Genomic DNA, 22080 nt, shown 5'->3' with positions numbered 1-22080 from the left:
GAAGTGATGTAAAATATTGTCACATCCAGAAGTCATAGTTGTCCAAAACAAGTCACAGAGCCATACTTTTTGTTTTGCTCAGTATAATTAATCAGGCAGACCAGAGGCGATTGCTGTCACTTCATGGAGTAATTTCAGGAAAAACAATGATGCTTGTGGAGTTCTGTGACTTCTGTGATATGAACCATAATCTGGTGTTGGCTGGATGGACCATAACTGTAAGTACAGTAAAAGACATGCATTGTTGGTTTTGGTCTCTTCATATAGGCTATGTTTACAATAAGAAAATATTTTAATTACACCAGCCATATCCTTTAAGTACAGTTTTGAAGTACTTGTTAATTAAGAATTTTCAATATGGGGGACTTTATTCTAGAATACATTTCTAATTAAATATTATGTTTGATTAATCTCCACCGCGTGGTTGGAATTACGGTTGCGTCCGTCTGTCTCTCGGTCTATTTGTGTGCGTGTGCGTGTGCGTGTGCGTGTGCGTGTGTGCGTGTGTGTGTGTGTGTGTGTGTGTGTGTGTGTGTGTGTGTGTGTGTGTGTGTGTGTGTGTGTGTGTGTGTGTGTGTGTGTGCGTGCGTGCGTTCTGCTGGGCAGGTGAACTCACTCTTGCTCATTTCTGTTAAGTTGCCTGCTGCAGCTCTAAAGGTATCCAATGGAGTTTTTAACCACTAGTGGATGAAACTGGCGCTGCAGGGGGAAAGGGGCTCTGAAAAGCATGCAAACATTTCCTTAATGTGCTTCATTTTGATGTAATCGACAAGACGACAAACACCAGACATGTTTTTTTTTTTCCCTCCTTTTTCTGTGTTTTTCTCCCATCCCAATTTAGTCGTGCCAATTCCCCCCTCCCCTGTCCTGATCGCTGCTCGCATGTGCCCCCCACTGGTCGGTCTAGGGAGGGTTGATAGATACTATCGCGTGTCCCCTCCGATACATGCGGAGTCAGCCAGCCACATCTTTTCACCTGCCAGCGCGGACTCTCATTGGCGAGGTGTAACGTGTGGGAGGCTCACACTACCCTCGACATCTCCTGTCCTTGCTGTGCAGGCGCCCCTGACCGACCTGTAGGAGTCGCTGTTTACAACGACCAGATCACCACCCATCGGCTTCCCTCCCGCTGACTCTGCCAATTGAGTCAGTATGACGGCCGGTCCAAGCCGGAGGCAACGCTGACAGCCGGATTCCATACCGGTGTCTCTCGCGTTGGTGACAAGCGCTTAGACCGCTGCGCCACCCAGCCGCCAGAAACACGTTGAACATAATTGCCTTTTAGGGAAGTTGAAGTGAAACTCAATAATTGATTTGATCATAGGTGATCAAAACAACCATGTTGATTGATGCATTTTGTTTCACTCTAGGCGAGACATTACCAGAGGTTCCACCAGTTAGACTACCTGAACAGAGAACATTATGTCAGACTATATCCATGAAAAAAAACAGCAGGGCACGTGCGGAGATGCCTACGGCGGCCCACCCACGCATGAGCCATGCCACACCTCAATAAATACTGATGCCAATGGACAACGGTGGAAATTAATTAAAATAAAATACCAATCCGAAATGGATGAGAACTGTGGCAACAATTTAGAATAGTCAAACCGCACTGTGACAGGGACCAAACAGCTGATCGGTCATGAGACTCTATTCGCTATAATGTCCTTATTCATTTGACAAATGTGTTTCCATCACTGTTCATCACATTAAACTAAAGGAACACACCGACATGATGAGAAACGTGCTCGCCATCTTCTCCAGTGTCAGACAAGCAGATAGATAATAACTACCTGAATGAATGAATGAATGAATGAATGAATGAATGAATGAATGAATGAATGAAAACTTTATTTAACAGATTGCAGAATGGGTACAATACAGTACGGCTCAATACGCAAAATGTTTAAGGGGATGCAGACCTGAGAAAGACTTTCGTCTTGTTTACATCAGGGTCCCCCATTTTCAATTCATATTGACATTTATGACATACACAACATACATGACATTTATGGCATAGGGACATAGGCTACAGGTATTTAGTACTGATACATTTGTGACATAAACGGTATTCAAATATACAGTACTGTTACCCATGGATCCTGACAGAGTATATGATGGGGAGGAGACTGTACATTAGGAGGGGGTGGGGGGGGTGGGTGGGAGAGAAATATACATACGGCGGGGAGGGAATATATACATGCGGTGGGGAGGAGACTGTCTATTAGGAGGGGGTGGGGGGTTTGGACATTTTTACGGTGGCCAGTTTCGAATTGCAGCCTCCCGTAGGTGCTCTTTAAGAGCGGTTTTGAATGTGGGCAGGGATTCACATTCCTTTACAGCTCAGTAGAAAGCTATCCGGCTGCAAGCTAGCCTAGTTTAGCACAAATTAACGGAAGCAGATATGGACCACAATCCTCCTAGCTGTTGTCCAAAAACACACTCCTGGAGTTTTAAGATGGACTAGTGGTCTGTATTGTCTCTGACTCTGAAGCATTTCCCATCATGTTGGTGTGTTTCTTTAACTGTTCGTCTACAAAAAGAATCACGTCAGAATACCATGCTCTGCTTGGGGACATTGGTGCCACTTCTATTGAAACCTATGGGAGATGCTTAGAATAGTATATATACTGTACAAGCTATTTGAGGAAATATACATCAACCAATATATCAAATGTTAGCTAGAATGCAACAAATTGCAGATGATTCGGACATCTGAGGTAATAACCTGTTTAAATGATGGGTCAAAAACAAGAAGATGGCTGATCCCATTTAACTCGGCAGAATTTAATGTTTTCACACTTGGCACCAATGTGTGTTCACATGCTACTTACGTGATGGCCATTCCTTCTTTTATAGTTTCCTTGGAGATAATGAGAAGGTTTTACCAAAATGTGACGTTCCTGTTATAGTACTTCATAAGATGCATGAAAGTGCTCGGACAGCATGGATGGGGCAGGTCCTGACCAGACTACAGTTCCCCTTTCCAACCTTTCTCAACACGCCAAACCTTGCCGTGCACCTAAAGAAAGAATAAAACACGGCATTGACCCCCCATGCCGCTAGCGTGTCAGAGGCTAGCGCGAAGTCAACAACACCAGTCTTGACGAGTTTCTTTCCGCAAAAAACTGAAACACAACTCCAAAAGAGTGATGAGTATCACAGCTGCAATTACACATTTTATTTGCAAAGACATCAGGCCTTACAGTGTCGTTGAAAACGACGTCTTTCGCGAGCTACTCCATACTCTGGGGGCGAGATATACAATCCCATCGAGAAAGCACCTCAGTGAAACGTGTACACCGAGTCTGTACAATCAGGTTAAAAATAGAGTGAAAGGTGAGCTAATGAACCCAGAACGAGTCGCTATCACTACAGATGGCTGTACGTCATGTACCACAGAATCCTATGTACTGTAACTGTGACCTGTCATCATTATTGACAATGACGAATTATGTTCTCCAGACGCGTGTTTTGAATGACGCACGCGCACAGGAGCAAATCTTGGCACAGTTTTGACAGAAGCATGTGAGGAGTGGAACATAGGCGACAAATAATAAACCTGCGCTTGTAACTGATAATGCCGGCAACATGATAGTAGCCGGAGTAGAGGCAAATATGTCGCCACACATCAAATGCTTTTGGACATACTATCAACTTGGCGACCCAGAAAGGCCTTAAATGTGCAGGTGCAGCACGTCTTTTGGGCAGAGTGAGACGGGTTTGTCAAATTTTTACACTGCAGCACGGTGGCAACTGCAATTTTGAAAGAGTTGCTTGGACTTCCAGAGCACAAACTAAAACAAGACGTGAGCACACGCTGGAATAGTTAGTTTGATATGCTCAAGCTTTTTTTGGAGCAACAACCTGCAGTCAGTGTGCGCCTCACTGCTGGACGGAAAACGAAGAAAAGGTGCAAAGGACGTGCATTATACACTCAGCGAGAGTGACATCACTGCAGCTGAAGACTTGGTCAACCTGTGAAAAGTGCCAGCACCGTCATGTCCAGGGGTGTAAAAAGTACCCACAAATTATACTTAAGTGAAAGTATAGATACCGTCTCAAAATCTTACTCAAGTAAAAGTCAGAGTATCTGGCTAAAAACACACTTGAGTAAAAGTCTAAAAGTGTCTGCTTTTAAATGTACTTAAGTACTAAAAAGTAAAAGTAAAAACCTTTTTTCTGACTGTCTATTCTTCTGATAGCAGGTGTTTAATCAAAGATCCCCGCTTTATAGTCTTGCACAAGGACCAAAGATAGCAGGTGTTTAATCAAAGATCCCCACTTTCTAGTCTTGCACAAGGACCAATCAGCATGGCTACTGTATGGGCGGGGGGATTTGATTGGCTGTCTTTAAATAAAGTGCGGCCGCAGGATTAATAACGTTAACATTAGTTCGGCCAGAGAAACAAATATACTAATTAAAATGGTTGGACCTGCGAGATTTGTACTTTGTAGGTCTGCATTTTAAATGTAAGGAGTAAAAAGTATGTATTCACCTTCTCTGAAATGTAATTGAGTAAAAGTACAAGTATACAAACCTAATAATACTCGAGTAAAGTACAAATCCCCAAAAACAGTACTTAAGTATTGTAACGAAGTACAATTACTCAAGTACTTTACACCCCTGATCATGTGTGAGCAAGCACAGCCCACTCTGTCTGTCATTGCTCCACTTAAAGCTAAACTGTTGGAGCATTTCAGTATCTCAGAGGAAGATGGCGCCTTGGTGACAGAGATGAATGAGGTGAATGAGGCCAGCCAGCTTTGAGGGCGATATGTGGACGTGCAGCAGGTCATCCGTGAGGCTGCGGAGCTGTGGGACCAGAAAGTAAGATCAAATTTTTTGTCTATTTGTGATTTAGAAATACAAACACTATTCATAATTTATGTACAGGTATTCATTACTTTCTTTAGTGTTGTAATGATTTACAATTAATATTTGTGTGTGTGTGTGTGTGTGTGTGCGTGCGTGCGTGTGTGTGTGTGTGTGTGTGTGTGTGTGTGTGTGTGTGTGTGTGTGCGTGTGTGTGTGTGTGTGTGTGTGTGTGTGTGTGTGTGTGTGTGTGTGTGTGTGTGTGTGTGTGTGTGTGTGTGTGTGTGTGTGTGTGTGTGTGTGTGTGTGTGTGTGTGTGTGTGTGTGTGCGCGTTCTGCTGGGCAGGTGAACTCACTTAATTTAATTATAAAAGTACATCACAGCAATAATCAGAGTGTAATGTTAAGTTGCTCACCACCTCATAACATATGCAATTTTGTAACACTTTTAAATGAACAAACATGCATTGGTGGCGAGCGCCTTGCCCACTACACCACCTAGCCGCCCTCTCTACTCTCCTTTCTATTTCTCTGTCTGTCTGTCTGTCTGTCTGTCTGTCTGTCTGTCTGTCTGTCTGTGCGTGCGTGTGTGTGTGTGTACAGTCGTTTTTTTTTGGTGGAAAGTATTATTGACTCAATGTTATGAACATGTAAATGAGTTAAATAAATGGGAACTTCACTGAAAAACGATGCTGATTTATTTTGCACATACACAAAAACTAAACAGTTTTGCAGAAATTAATTTACGTAGTTTGACAGTTATTGAGAGTTGACTTGAGGTAAGTTGTGAACCAGCGATGTCATTCACAATGATTCTGTGCCTTCTGATGACATCGGAATCATTGTGAGGTGACATCGCCGGTTCACAACTTAACTCAAGTCAACTCTCAATAACTGTCAAACTACATTATCTGTTTACAGTTTTCAGATGTTTGAGATCACGTGCAAAATAAATCAGCATCGTTTTTCAGTGAAGTTCCCCTTTAAAGGTGCTGTACAGTAAGTGGTTTTGTTCAAATAATAAGCTCTGTATTCTGACAGCCATCACTGATATAGAGTGTTTGGTCAATAACATCGGTCTCCCAGTCCCTCCACTCTGCAATAACCATAAAACACATTTTCTGGTATCCCGTTCCCACTTTATCCTATCAGGAGAGAGAACTCCACACTGTAGAAATGGTCTGACAAAAATATTAAGTAAAAAATGTGCTAATATGTGCCTGACTCAAGTAAAATAATCTGCCACTAATTTGGCTTGGCAAGATTTCATGAAATATACCTAGGGTTCTCTCTCCTGATTGCATAAAGTCGGAAGGGATACCAGAAAATGCATTTTGTACACATACAGTACATGAGTGCATAGATTTTCAGTATATGTAGCCCCATGGGATCGAACCCACAACACCAGCATTGTTAGTTACCAAGTGAACTACAGAGAACTACAGAAGGCAGATTTATCTTGAATTACAGGCATTTAAACTGTTTAAACTGGTGATGCTCATCATGATTCAAGGATCTAAATGGAACTGTATGAAATATGAAATAAAAAGGAAGACTTTTATTGTATTAAATAAAAGGGCAGACTTATCTTGAATTACAGCCTGCATATATGAACAAGTTTAAACTGGTGATGCTCATCAAGTTTCAAGAATCTAAATTGAACTGTAGCAGAGATGACCCGATCAGGGGATACTGAACAGCATTGTATTATGAAGAATATTCATGTTTGATGGCTTCATGCTTTCATGTGATAGCACACAACACACTGAGGTTTTGGTCCCTCTCGTTTGTCCTCAATGTAATAAAACCCATATTTAATGTAGTCGATGTCGTATTTGCGTTTCGCCATGTTTACAAATGCTCGAATCAATGAGCACTAACTGATGTGACGACGTTAGTGTTACTGTCATGACAACGCTGGCAGAAAAAGGCTACTGCAGGCGCGCTGCGTCATTGGGAAACGTATGTCCTTCAAAATAAAAGCGCAGCATCACACATTTCTAAATAAAAACTATTTAAAAAAGAATAATAATAATTTTAGCACACATTATAGCACACCCACTCAAAATGGCCCCGGGACACACTTTTGGGTCGCGACCCATCAATTGACAACCACTGGTCTAGATTTCATGCCATGGAGAGACGAGAATGCCCCTCTGCTCTTCAGCACTGCGTGTCGGGTCCTTGTGGCAACCTTTCATTCATTCAATCTTTATTTAATCTCGAAGGATCATTGAGAGCAGGCTGTCTTTTACAATGACGTCAAGAGGAACACCACTTAATACAAAAGCAATATTTAAACAGAAGGTTTTGTAGATACAGTACTGAATTCTGCCATCCGGACACATGCAATTTGAAATATTATTATAGAATATAGAATACCAGGCCTATACATGAGCTTATTATAGCCAACTCGCACATCTATGGATCGGGCCACATCTCCTCTTTCAAATGGCAGAGTTCAATTTGGATCAAGGCGTGCATGAAGAACCGTGAACGAAATCTACTGTATGTACAGTTCCATTCTTATAATGGATATGGCTCCGCCATTTTGGATCGGATTGCAACGGGAAATGTTCACAGAAGGTAGACACACTAACCGCGCTCCAATCTATGCCAATAACATTCAGTTTTGTGATAGAGAATATCGAGAAATAAGAAATAAAAGAAATTCATAGAGGAGTCATTTGCTTGCAGGAAGCTGGAATCGGCTGGAAAAGGTAGTTTTTCAAAATGTCAACGCTCATTGAGAGCTCTGGATGCCCTCTCCTCATATGACTACAATCGGCGACGTTTAGCGAATTCAAAATGGCGGATATTTGTTAAATTATAATATAAACACATTCCATAAACTAAAATCTCACTAATAACACTTTACCCTATTGGTAAACAAACATATTGTTGAAAATATACACTATTGTAACGTTCTGGGTTCTCTGGTCTTGTTAGACCTGAGAGCCCGGCTACCATTCTGTCACCTGTCACTTTCCCTCTCTAATTGCATTATTGTTTGTCACCTGGGATTGGCTGTCACTCTGTGCAATGTGTGGAATGTCGGGAATGCTGACCTTAAAGTAACTCTTGTTTTCTCTGTTCCTCGTCGGCTCTTCACCTTCTCAGACCCGGTCTCGACGGTACCAGGACTAGTGCGGCGGTACCTGTCCCTTGCCTTGTTCTCTCTCACCTAGGTTATGTTGTTTTTGTGTGCTCTCAGTTGACGTCCTACGTCTGCCTGTTTTTCCTGCCTGCTCTGAATTCTTCCATTAAAGAGGATTCATTGTTCAAAGAGCTTACCACCTCTCAGTCTCATTACTTGCCACCACAACTGGAACTCAAAGATCTCTTACCTGCGTAACACACTATGACTGCTGTTTTGACAGGATTATGGTCTTTGCTCTTGGATACATTTGAGAAAAAAAACACAACATTATGACATACAGTGTAGAGAGATTGATTTACGACGTGATGTCATTTTGGCTTAAGAGGTTAACAACGGCCCGTATCCCGGTTCTCGAGTTACATGCTGATATATCAGGTGTGCAACTTTGTACATGCGACAGTCAGATTACCACCCTTGACTCCCGAGGCTCTAGAACTGTCAATCATTCGCCGATTGCAAAAGTAATTGGACAGGGTTGTAGCCAATGAGTGTAGTTTTCCAATGATACCCCAGGTGGGGTTGTGCGAATCAGGGATGAAAATGTATGAGCTAAAACAGGAAGTGGAAAAACACACAGAATGCATTGCCGTCAATGAGGAAATGGAATACTGTAGACATTTTTTTTTGTACATAGTTTACCAAAACCGCTCTTAATCACCCATTTCTGAACAGATTTTTATTGTTTTATTTTATGTGACGTGTACTACATAAGACCTCAGGCTATGGACCCGCAGGGTTTTCCAGCTTATACCAATCTTTTGGGATATTGCAACTACAACAGAAAGATTTGAGTACACAAGTACAAGTACAACTCAAGTTCAGCCCTATGTTACTCTATTTCATTAGCACTAAAAGTCATTTTTATTTATTGTGTAAGAAACTTCAGAATGTCATCTTTCAGAAGAGACCGATTATGCTCGTATAAAGTATAAAGATAAGCTTTGTAAAAAAATTGTTCAAGTAAAGAAATTGCCGGTTTTCTGGACGCATGTTATGTGGTTAAAGATATGTGTTATTTGTTCTGTAATTAATGGAACTGCTGACCTAAGAAAAAAGGATCCTTATCCTCTCCAGTTGATTTCCTTGTATCAATGGTCTGCAGTGCTTCAAAAACAACACTCGGAGAGAAAGGCTGCAGGGAAAATGTGAAGCATGCCCTACAGTGTGCACCAGCTCTTGACCGCCAATAGGGGGGTCCGTGTAATTTAATTCATTAATTCATTTAATTCATTAATTTATTTGGAAGGGACAGCATGTATTAATGGTAGATGCTGGTATGATGCTCGATATTGGCTTTTTTACCGATACACCGATATTGTCCAACCCTTAATTTCCGATACCGATATCAACCGATATCACATTTTAATGCCGATATCGGCCGATAATATCGGTAGGCCGATAATATCGGACATAATTTCTATAGAAATGTAAAAAAAAATAAAAATAAAAAATTTAAAACCGAATTCTCCCAGGGGAGGAGGACAGAGTATGTGTAATGTCTTGTAAATCATACAGACCTGTTTGAATGAATGGAAATTAGAAAAACGAAGAACTGTATTTTTCCATTATGACTCAGTGATGATACATAAGAGGCTTTTTGTCTAGGATCTTGAGGGCTCTTTTGTAGAGCTGTTTTATGGGTTTGAGGATGGTGACACCTGTAAAAGACCAGTTTGTGTGACAGTACTCAATATGAGATAGAATCAGACAATATAAGTATGTTTTAGCAGCACTAGTGGTTAGAAAGGGTCTGATGTGTTTAAAGTTCTGTAGGTTGAAACTGATGGTATTTGCAATTTTCTTGTTTTTTGAAGGTGAGTGTCGGATCTAAAATGACACTGAGGTATCTGAACTGTTGTACCAGTTCTAGCTGCTCCCTTCCCAGAAACACATTGGAACTTTGCGTGATGATTGGCCTTTTGGAAAATATCATACAGACAGTTTTCTTGGTGTTCAACAGAAGATATGAACCGATTAGCCAGCTTTCTATACTGGTCAGCACAGATGTCAAGGTCAAGGACGCCTCAGATTGCTTTTTTCCACGTGTAAAAATAACTGCATCATTTGCATACATCTGGATGTGGACCCCCTGGCATACTTCAGGTAAATCATTTATGTACAAGGAAAAAAGCAGAGGCCCAAGTATGGATCCTTGTGGGACCCCAACTGGGCATGCAGCGCAGAAAGGCGATTTGACACCGTCAACACAAACACACTGAGTCCTATTTGATAAGTATGATTTTGAACCAGTCAATTGCTTCAGCAGAAAAGTTAAAGTGAGTTTGCTTGGATAATAAAACCTGATGATTGACGGTGTCAAATGCCTTTTTGAGGTAAAAAAAAAAAACAGCAACAACACAGTGATTCACATCCAGGAGCCACTTAACCTTTCCAAGCAACACGTTATTCGCCGTTTCAGTGGGGTGATGAGGACGGAAACCAAACTGCATGGGGTGTAATTGAGTATGACCTTTGTCGAGGTGTTCAATGATTAGCCTGACAATCCATTTTACTGCTACCTTGGAGATGACTGGGAGGATGCTAATTGGTCTGTAGTTTGCCATATCTGTTTCTTCACTGGATTTAAAAATAGGCGTCACTGTGGCTTCTTCCAAGAGGATGGAACAGAACCTTTTGTGATTGAAAGGTTGACTGTAACCCAGTTGTACAATAAAGACCAAGCATGGCTTTGTCAGTATTCCAATGTACCCAACCCCCCCCCCCCCCCCACCTCCAATGTACAGCCCCACCCAACCCCACCCCACCTACCCAACCTCCTCCAATGTACAGTTTCTATGTCAAATGTAGGTCAGTATTCCAATGTACCATGTTCCAATTCCAATGTGTCCCCTACCCAACCCCCCCCCCCCCCCCCCCCCCACCTCCAATGTACAGCCCCACCCCACCTACCCAACCTCCCCCAATGCACAGTTTCTATGTCAAATGTATATACACTCTTTTTCTGGATTTTTTTAGTATCACAAACAGTACTGTATTTGAAAATCTGGTATGTCATAAATGTATAGATGTAGCAGTACTGTCTATCTGTATGTCATATATGTTATGATGAATTGAAAATGGAGGACCCTGATGGAAACAAGACGAAAGTCTTTCTCTGGTCTGCATCCTCTTAACAATTGTATGTATTGAGCTGTACTGTACTGTACCCATTCTGCAATCTGTTAATAAACTTTTCAATCAATCAATCAATCAATCAAACCAGATGTGTAATCGGTTCCAACAGTGACTTCATGTTAGTTTTAATAACTAGACTACTGTATATAACTAGACTACTGTATATAACTACTGTATATAACTAGACTACTGTATATAACTACTGTATATAACTAGACTACTGTATATAACTAGACTACTGTATATCACTAGACTACTGTATATAACTAGACTACTGTATATAACTAGACTACTGTATATCACTAGACTACTGTATATAACTAGACTACTGTATATAACTAGACTACTGTATATAACTAGACTACTGTATATAACTACTGTATATAACTAGACTACTGTATATAACTAGACTACTGTATATAACTAGACTACTGTATATAACTAGGCTACTGTATATAATTTGGGGCGACAGTGGCTCAGGAGGTAGAGCAGTTGGCTGGTAATCGGAGGGTTCGATGCCCGCTCCTCCCGGGCAGCGTGTCGAAGTGTCCTTGAGCAAGACACTTAACCCCTAACTGCTCCCGATGAGCAGGTCGGCACCTCGCATGGTCGCCTCCACCGTCGCTGGGTGAGTGAAGGGGTGAATGGATAAAAGCGCTACAGTATATAAATGCACCCTTTAACATTTTAGGCTACTGTACTGTATATCACTGAAGCAATAGAGTTGTGAGAACAGTGAATTCCATTGTAACCATGCATTCAAATCTTAAACTCTGTGTACAAAGCCCATGTTCGGTGCTCGCACACTATTGGGCAAGGTACGTGTTGTGCGTGCGTGTTTGTGTGTGCTGTTGTGTGTGTGAGAGAGAGAGAGAGAGAGAGAGAGAGAGAGAGAGAGAGAGAGAGAAAGAGACTCTACATGCAGTGTTTGGTTTAAACATGCTGACGCCGGTCATCAATCATTTACTGTCGGCTCCAGAAAATATGAAATTATGGCGAGGATGGATTGATGAACCCCGTGGCGTCTGCAGCCCTAATTGGAAAAAATTCAGTGAAGGAATTAGATTGTTACGGATGCGCCCGCCATTGTTTTGCATAAACCATTCAGCGAGAGCGATATGCTTACCCAATTATTGTGAATGGAAAATGACTCCCTCCCAAATATTTTCACAATAATTGAATACAAATGCTTGATGAAATCCTTGAGCAGTCCTAAAATGGGCCATGGAAGCCAGATTGGACAGAATAGACAGCTGTCTTGTTGCCTAGTAACACATCCTTCTACTTATCAAAGGAACACGAGAGCACCTACTAGACCTCACGCTCACACACAGAGCTGTCTCGATGCGTCACATCACAGTCTGCTAAACACCTCTGCCCAGACAACATTTCTACCAAAATCCAGACATACACGGCCAAATTTGTTAGAGGATGTGCCTGTGGCTATAACTTTGAATTGGGTCTATACAGAGTGTCACTAATAACCGGAAATTAAGCTTGTCTGAACATTTCTGAGTCATGCAGTGATGTAGTTATCAGAAAAGTAAACAGACTATATATTTTCTGCATAAGGAAGCCATACCTTCGTGGCTGTGTGTTCATCGTATTTGTGGGGTATCACTCTGGAATGGTCTTGATGTGAGTATAAAATTAAGCAAAAATATCAATCAATTTTAAATTATCTTTATCTTTTTCAGCGTGCTATATGGTGTGCTATTGGAGCGCCCCATATCAATCAATTTAGAGGTAGCTATAAACAAGCACTTATGGACACATATAAGAGAGAGGAGCTTGAGCAGTAATGTGACTGCCTAATATATATTTTTTGTCATTTGGATATTTGGATATATAAAAAAACTGTACTTTTATTAAATGTTTCATTATTTGTTATATTATTTAAATTTTTTATGTAAAATATTGTAAGGAAGGGGCAGGCCTTGATACGTTTTATTTGTACTTCCCCCTGTTCCTTCTCGAACACTTATTGTATGGAAACCTTTTTGTCTTTTAAACTTGTTTTATGTTTCTATGTTCGAGAAAGATAAAATAAAATCGTCCTTTCCATGGACGCAGTGAAGAAACAAGGCTGCACTGACGCTGTGAAATGAAATGATCTAACTTTTTTCCCCAACTAATTTTCAGTTGATATTTTTAAAAGAGACAAAAATAAATATGAGAGGGTGTGGGAGTGCAGGAATGACGAGACTGGTCACTTACCAACATAAATTACATAAATAAAGTGCAGATTCTAAGATTCTATCACGTATACATTGACAGCTGACATATGTCAATAACAACAACACCACTTCCCATTTCCCAGAGTGCAGTGCACCCCGGCTTATACCCTCTGAACCCAAAGCCTTAAACGAGCCCTCACTCTACTCCTAAAGTCCGGCGAATGTCTGTAAACATGTGAGTCACCACAAGCCGGGGAACAATAATTTAATATTATCGATCCAATATGTCATGTTGAAAATAACGTGAGTATAGGTAGCACCGGATAGTTCACTTCCCCTTGGGCAGAGATGTCTGCTGGTGGAATGTCATCCAACTCTCTGCATAGGAGAATGCCTAGAACTAGCAGCATGCAGGGAATGTGAGTTGAACACATGCTGTCATGCTGTCACGCTGTACACACACACAGCTGGTACAACTCCCAGCATCTCGCCAGTCGGGAATGTCAAATGTACTGTACACAGCTCCTTATTGTCGTCTATTATCATGAGCCCAGTATTTTACAATACTTTTATAATGCTTTTAATAAGCTACATTTATCAATTAATTTTTTTAATTAAGAATTAAGTGAATACAAAAAAGCATTGATGCTTGTGTTATGATGTAGGAAATAGTAGTAACTGTACTGTACATGGTGCCTGTTGCAAGTTGCTGGATTTTGGGTTAATTGTGCAAAAAGTAGTTACATTTTCACAGCATCGCTACTATTCCATGCTGCCTCACTGCGAGGGACTTGTTTTATTTCAAATGGTTGATTGTGTCAACATGTCACTAGTAACATATAACCGGCATCGATGGTAATAAATAGGTTAAACACGTCACCTGGCGTAGTAGGGTTACTGTAGATCACTGGACCATATGACCTGCATGAGCTTCCCAACAGTTAGGGGTTAAATGACCGCCGGAGTTCAACGCACACATGACACTTTTCACATGTCGGGACCAGAATCTGGAACAACAGCCGCGGAGAGAATCACACACTCTGCTCCTTCCCCACAGATAAGCAGCTCTACCTTCTCACTACCTTCTCAGGCATGATGTCATGTCCAGTTTCATTGATCCTGATATACATTATGAATAGGGATGGGTACCTTTCACATTTGAACCGATACGGTACCGGTATCGGTACCTGTGAATCGATACCGGTACCCAACGGTACCTTTTTTCAGTACTTTAGTCTCTAAAAATGTAATCTACCTACCTCAGTCGTGAAAAAAAGAATCCAAACTTCAAATAACTACACTTTCGACCGTTTTCGGCTTGCCATTGCCCCGACTGCTTTGTTGTTGAATCAAGTCAAATCCTAGGTAGGCAGATATTGTGCGTGTGAACGTTGACGTGAAAAGAAAAAAGTAAAAAAGAAAAAAAGTAAAAAAAAAATCTTTTTTCTTTTTCTTTTTTGGTATCTCACGTGAATCGATACTCAGTAGTACCAACGTGTTTCGGTAAGTACTTTTAAAAGTACCGAATTCGGTACCCATCCCTAATTATGAATGATATTAATTACATGATTTAAAGGTGCTATAGATAACATTCAGCCACTAGATGTCACACTAGAGTACCAGCATGTTCAGGTTCATTCCAATGGGGAAATGGAAAGTACAGTATGGACGGGATGCATGCCTGCAACATGTACACAACAACATACATGTTGGACCTGCAAAACTTTTTAAAATTATATATTTATTAATAAATAACTTTTTGGGGGGGGAAGCAATACTTTTATTTTAAATCTGAATTTCCAAGCTATTTTCTAAATAGCTCAGATGCTAAAGTGGACAATGTAAAAAGCATTGTTGAAGATTTCAATGACTACTTTGTGGGTGTTGGAACTACTTTGGCCAGCAAAATTGTTGTGCCTGATGATAAAAAAGATATGTTTAATAATCTTATTAATGATAATATCAGTTTCATATGTATCATGCTTCTCTGCGCTTCATCACTAGTGCCAAAGGGCTTACTCACCATTGTGTGCTTTACCAAATGGTAGGATGGACCTCTCTGTACGTACGGAGGAAATCCCACATGTTTGTTTTTATATATAAGGCCATCATAGGGAAGCTTCCCCTATATCTTTCCAACCTAATTAGCTTTGCCTCTAGCAGCTACCATACCAGGTCCACAAGATGGCTACTTTTAAAAAAAACGAGAATAAACACTGAATTAGGAAGAACGGCTTTTTCAAGCTTCGCACCTTGGGCATGGAATGGGCTACAGGACCATATCCACTTAGATACCCTGGTCTCCCTCTGCGAGTTTAGGTCTGTATTACATAACTTCCTACAGGAAGAGTGTCGCTGCTTTCTCTAGTCGGGTCCCAGCTGCAAAACTGCAGAGTTACTGTATTGCCCTGTATTTTACTGTCGTACACTTTTACTGTTATGTAGACTGTTCTGTTTTGTGTTTTTATGTTTACGTGTGATGTATTGTGTATTGTGTACATGCACTTTTATTATGTTCTTGTGTGATGTACCGCACATTTTATTGCTGTCTGATGTTTTCTGGTGTTATTGCTGTCATCTTGGCCAGGTCTCCCTTGCAAAAGAGATCTTGTATCTCAATGGGACTTCCTGGTTAAATAAAGGTTAAAAAAAAAAAAAAAAAAAAAAAAAAAAAGTTCCCTTGTGGGGTAAATGAACTTGATATAATTGATATTGTAAGTAAATTCAAAAACAAAACATCAACTGATATAAACTCCATTGATATGGTAATTATTAAAGAAGTAATTGAGTCTATTGTAAAACCTTTGACCTATATATGCAATCTGTCTTTTCAAAGAGGTGTTTTTCCTAATAATATGAAACCAGCAAAGGTAATACCAATATATAAAAATGGAGATAAACATCAAATGGACAATTATAGACCAGTGTCCCTACTTCCTCAATTTTCTAAAATATTAGAGAAACTATTTGTGAAACAACTGGATCTTTTCATTGGCAAATACAAAATACTGAGTGAACACCAGTATGGGTTTAGGAAAAATAGAAATACTACATGTGCAGTGATGGAGATGGTAGAAGAAATAACTAAAGCAGTTGAAAATGACAAGTGTTCTATTGGTATTTATATTGACCTACAGAAGGCTTTTGATACAATAGATCACAGCATATTAGTGAGAAAACTGGAGAAGTATGGGATACGAGGTATAGCTAACTCTTGGCTAAAGAGCTACTTGGAAAACAGACAGCAATGTGTGCAAATCAATGACACTGTGTCAGGATTTAGGAAGGTCACCTGTGGAGTACCTCAGGGATCTGTGATAGGTCCAACACTATTTATACTTTATATTAATGATATGTGCAATGTTGCTGAACTGTTAAAGTTTGTTATTTTTGCAGATGATACAAATTTATATTGCTCAGGAAGTAATTTAAAGGAACTTTTGCCTGATATTGAAAGAGAGCTTGAAACTCTCAAAACTTGGTTTGATGTTAATAAATTGTCTCTCAATATTAAGAAAACAAAATTTATGGTTTTTGGAAATCGAAAAGAAATAGAGGGGGAGATAGAGTTAAAAATGTGATGTAAAAATAGAAAGAGTTTTTGAGATAAAATTTCTAGGGGTAGTTATTGACCAGAAATTAACATGGAAACAACATGTTAACTATATTCAAGGAAAAATATCTAAGTCAGTAGCAATATTGTATAAATGTAAGGATATATTAAACTACAAAGCCTTGCACATAATTTACTGCTCACTTATACTTCCTTACATTTCTTACTGTGTGGAAGTATGGGGGTCGACATTTCAAAATACAGTAAATCCAATAGTCGTACTGCAAAAGCGGGCCATTCGGAACCTTTTCAAGGCTGGTTACTATGAACACACAAATCCATTGTTTATAAAGTCTCATATTATGAAATTTAATGATTTGGTTTACTATAAAAATATGCAAATAATGTACAGAGCTAAAGCAAAGTTACTCCCAGGTGGGGTGCAAAGGTTTTTTTCAACAAATGAAAGAAAATATGTTTTGAGAGATATTTGTAAATTTACTGTTCAGAAAGCTAAGAAAGGGATTAAAAGGAGGTGTATTTCTATTATTGGGGTTAACTTGTGGAACAATGCGGATATACAGTTAAGAATGAGTAATTCGATTTTGGTTTTTAAGAAAAAGGTTTGTAAAGCAATTTTTGAAAAATACAAGGGTGAATAACACTGTTTTGTTTGCTTTTTTTCTTTTTTCTTTTAGAATACTGTTTTGGAATCTACATTTTTGTATTTTTTATTTTATTTTTATTTTAATGCTAAATTTTGAAAAACTACAAGGGTGAAAAACACTGTTTTGCTTGCTTTTTTCTTTTCTTTATAATACTGTTTTGGAGTAAAAAAAAAAGAAGAAAAAAAAATTTGGTAAGAATATAGGACAGGCACATATAAGCACTATGCTTCAGTCTGTACCTTTTTCAGTCACTGTAAATAATCAAATATTGATAAATGATGATGTATATTGTACTTTTTTTTGATGACTGAAAAAAATAAACTACTACTACTACTACTACTACACTACTGGAAATATGAGACATCTTTCTAAAGGAAAAAATTTCAAGTCACCTCATGTGATCTCTATAATATCAAGTGTCATGAAACCATTTTATGAGATAATTGTCTTGAAATATATAATGGGTATATACAATGGAAGGCCGTTATGAAGTGTATTAACTATTTAAAGACTGATTAGTCTATTTTAGTGTGTGTGATTTGAATTGTATTCATTCAATCACAAATTGGATGTGTGGCTTGAATGAATCCACACATTGGATGAGCCTCATTTGGATCATATGAGGATCATATTTGGCTCTTACATCCAAATGAGGCTCATATTATAGCATTGCTAGAAGGTCTGAACCAGAAGGTCTGAACCAGTCATCTACACAAAACGTGTAGATGACCTTACATAGGGGCAAGACTGCTAACATTTGATGAGTTACTAAAGTGAAATATACCTTTAATGGAGCCCCAGCTCCAGGACTTACTCCTGAGGGTATTCCCTCAGATGTCTGGCAGAAATGTAGAAATGTCTGCCATCATCACTCCAATACAATGGAGCTGAACGGCACTCGGCTTGTGGCCCTCAAAGCAAAAGCAATGTCTCTTTCCAGAAATCATGACCCGGTTACTCAAGATAATCCACAGGCCTTGGTGTGAGCAGTTTCATGTAAGAAGTATTTTCTACCAAACTACATCCCCATTCATTATTATGGTGGTGTACTTTGGGAGAAAATAGTTATGGGGGAATCTTTAATTTTTTTAATTATTATTATTATTATTCTTTTCTTTTCTTTTGGAACTGTAGTAGACTAGTATACAGATTGTTATTTGTGACTTTGTGTGACGTCGTACATGGGTTGGTCATTATCATTGTTATCGTATTTGTAACACCATGTAAACATCAGGTTAGTATAGGTAAGTCATTCTGTTATTGTTATTTGTATATGGTGTGTGTCACCTTTATATTGATCCCTTTTCTTTCTCCCTTTCCCAGGTGCCCCCCGTCTCTCTGATTGTGCTGATTGCCTGAGGAGTGGCAGCCGCGGGCAATCAGCCTCAGTAGATGGGTGGTTAAAACCTGGCATGTGACACACACATTGTGTCATTGCCACTGACCAGAGTGGAATGTGAGGTCGCCTGTTTGTCACTTTGTGTGAATTGTGTGGGATTATATATATTGTTGGCCTCTGTGCCATTTGATAGTAGTGAGTGAGTATATATATTTTTGGCCTCTGTGCCATTTTGCCACTATTGTGTGGGAGTACTTATATTGTTGGCCTCTCTGCCATTTGCCACTGTTCCATTTGAGTGGAACTGTATATATATTGTGTTGGCCTTATCGCTGACTTGTGTTGTCTTATTGTGTTTACCTTGTTTGTTCTCCCCTACCCTTTTCCCTTGTATTAAATATTGTTGTGGGTTTTATTCCCCTCCCTTTATTGAAATAAATATCATTTTACTTTTGGAAAACACCTTTGTTTATTTCCTGCCGGGACCTGTGCTTAAAGCACGCACTGGACGGGCTGGGTTCACAACAGCCCGGACCAGGTATCATTTGTTTGATCATCAGACCACTTTGACTATACAGAACTTGTCACCAGAGCGCTTGTTTCATGTGTCTCTGTACATCCCTGAAATCTGAGTTGCCTCAAACCTAGCATGGTCCAATATGTGGTAGGTAGACATAATTTGACATGAGGTATTGACATATCTTGAAAGAATACAAGCTGCCAAATTGTAATTCCTGGTAAACATCAATGGGTGTTGCCAAGTTACATATTTATAGATACTTGCCTTCTTAGTAAATGTGTTGCTAATAATTTTCAGTCGTTTATTGAACAATTTGGTGGAATAAACACATTATACAAATTGTTGTTCAAGAGACACATCTGGGGCGAAAATGGTTGGCATTCCACTTTAGGTGGCTAGCTCTTGTGCCATGGCTTCCACTTTAAGTGGCTAGTCCTTGTGCCATGGCTTATTTTGGCCCCATCCCCCTCCTTGTCCTTGGGCTTATCAACCATTATGTTTCATGAAAGCCATGCTCCTGTTCCCAATTACCTGAAGCCACTGAGAAACAAGCTTTGATTACACAGCATATTTCACGCTACAGTCTCTCTTTCGATTCAGAATTTGATTTGCTCAAGCAATGGAAACAACACCTTTCCTCTGTATTGTTTCCCCGGATTAGTCATGATTTTGCATGCTTCTGTAGTACCTTGTGTGCACGGTGCACCCTTCTCCGTCACTGTTGCCTTGCTGTAGCTACGTTTTGCACAAGCAGTTTAGTTGATGATCACACAAACAGATTCCGGATTGATTGAATTGTTATCACACAAACCTCTTCCACCCGTGCGGTCCATCGGCGGACCGCAAATGACATCACATCATAAATCAATCTCTCCAGACTGTTTGACAAAAGTATCATTTTATTTTTCAAACATATTCAAGTATAAGCATCATAACCATGTCACAACAGCATTTATAATGTATATTATGATCAATACGTTAGTTTACCAATAGGTTAAAGTGTTATTAGATAGATTTTCGTTTTTGGTGTTGTTTACTTCGCCAAAGTCGACCATTTTGGAAAATTTTAACGTCGGGAATTGTAGTTTTTTTGCGGCCATTTTGTAGAGGACACAGAGAGCTTTCGATGGGAGAATTCAGTACTGTATCTACAAAACCTTCTGTTTAATCATCTTCCCTTTATTCATTTCCTTAGATTTTTTGTACACATGATCTCAAGAAGGTACTGAACGAGATCATGTCTGGTCATTATTAGCATGGTGTTATTCACTGTCAAAGATGCAAAGAAAAAAATTTCTGACACTGGGAATACATTCACTGAGGTCCATAGATGTCCCTAGATACCAAGAACATGCAAATGGGCCTTGTAGAAGTGGAGCAATATTCCATTTACTTAGATGTGTATTTTAGGCAGATTTTCAGAAAATAGGGCTCCGGCCTTAAGAGGATAAATCCCTGGATAATCGCTAGCTGTTTCTTCCTCCGCTCACCTTCCCTGTCCGCTGTAAGCCTGCTTTAAACAAAGTGTGTTTCCACTATGACTCAGAATATATATTAACTATTTTCAAAGTCAAAGTAAGGTGTATGAGACAGTCCCCAGAAGTGATTTAATGAGGTTGGATATTGCTGCCTGGGGGTTCTCATTACAGGTTTCATACTGCATGAAGTTTTTGAAAGCTTACATTAAAAGAAATGTGAGGTTCATTTTCTATTCAAGGAGAGTTGGAGACAGGGTAGAGTTGAGGTTCCTCAGGGGCCCTGTGGAGCGAGCAGAGTCACGCACCTGAGTAGGGATGTCGATATTATTATTATACCGATATTATCTGCCGATATTGGCATTAAAATGTAATACCGGAAATTATCTGTATCTTTTTTTTTTTTACATTTATTTAACCTTTATTTACCCAGGCAAGCAAGTAAGAACAAATTCTTATTTTATTTATTGTGAAAAGTATGCATAATGTTGTGTTTTTGAGGGGGGGGGAAACCCCGCATATATCGGTATCGCTTGATATCGGTATCGGAAATTAAGAGTTGGACAATATCGGTATATCGGATATCGGTAAAAAAAAGCCAATATCGAACATCCCTACACCTGAGGTGTGACTATCGACGCGTGTTGTGTGTGAATTGTCTTGTCACTGGTATAGAGTTTTGTCTCTTCCGAGCGCCACTTTTTATTTTTTTTAACTTTGACCAGTCACCTGGTTCTTTTAGCGTTTATCGCTTTTTCTTCTCATTCATACTTGGTCAAGTTCGACCGACAGAAGCAGGCTGAAAGGGTTCAGATGGGGGGGTAGACACTCTGGGAAAGGCACGGCTGCCGTCCGGGATTCGAACGCGCTCAGCCCCAGATCCGCGCGAGCGCGGTTGTCCACGGCGCTGAAATAGCACTCGCGGTACGTGGTGAGCTACTGGAGCTCCCCCCGAGCGCCAGTTTACTAGGTTGTCTCGATGAATTCTCGTTCATATCTGGGGGATGTTAACGGAATAGATCAGAACATAGGTAGAGGGGTCTCACGCCCTTGGGGTGGGCCACTGAGCACGGTACAAATGGGACCGTCTGGGTGGCGCCCTCTTTTCATGTTTTAGATCGACACGCATACCTACCCCCTCTTCTGGAGTGGGCATGTCGGTGTGGTTAGGGCACGGGACTGGTTCTGGTCGCGCTGGTCCAGGTCAGTTAACCCGTTGTCCGCCGGGGACGCA

This window comes from Notolepis coatsorum (assembly GCF_963971535.1).
Source record: "Notolepis coatsorum genome assembly, chromosome: 19".
Lineage (NCBI taxonomy): Eukaryota > Metazoa > Chordata > Actinopteri > Aulopiformes > Paralepididae > Notolepis > Notolepis coatsorum.
The sequence above is the reverse complement of the archived record's forward strand: the minus strand, read 5'-3'. Positions refer to the sequence as shown.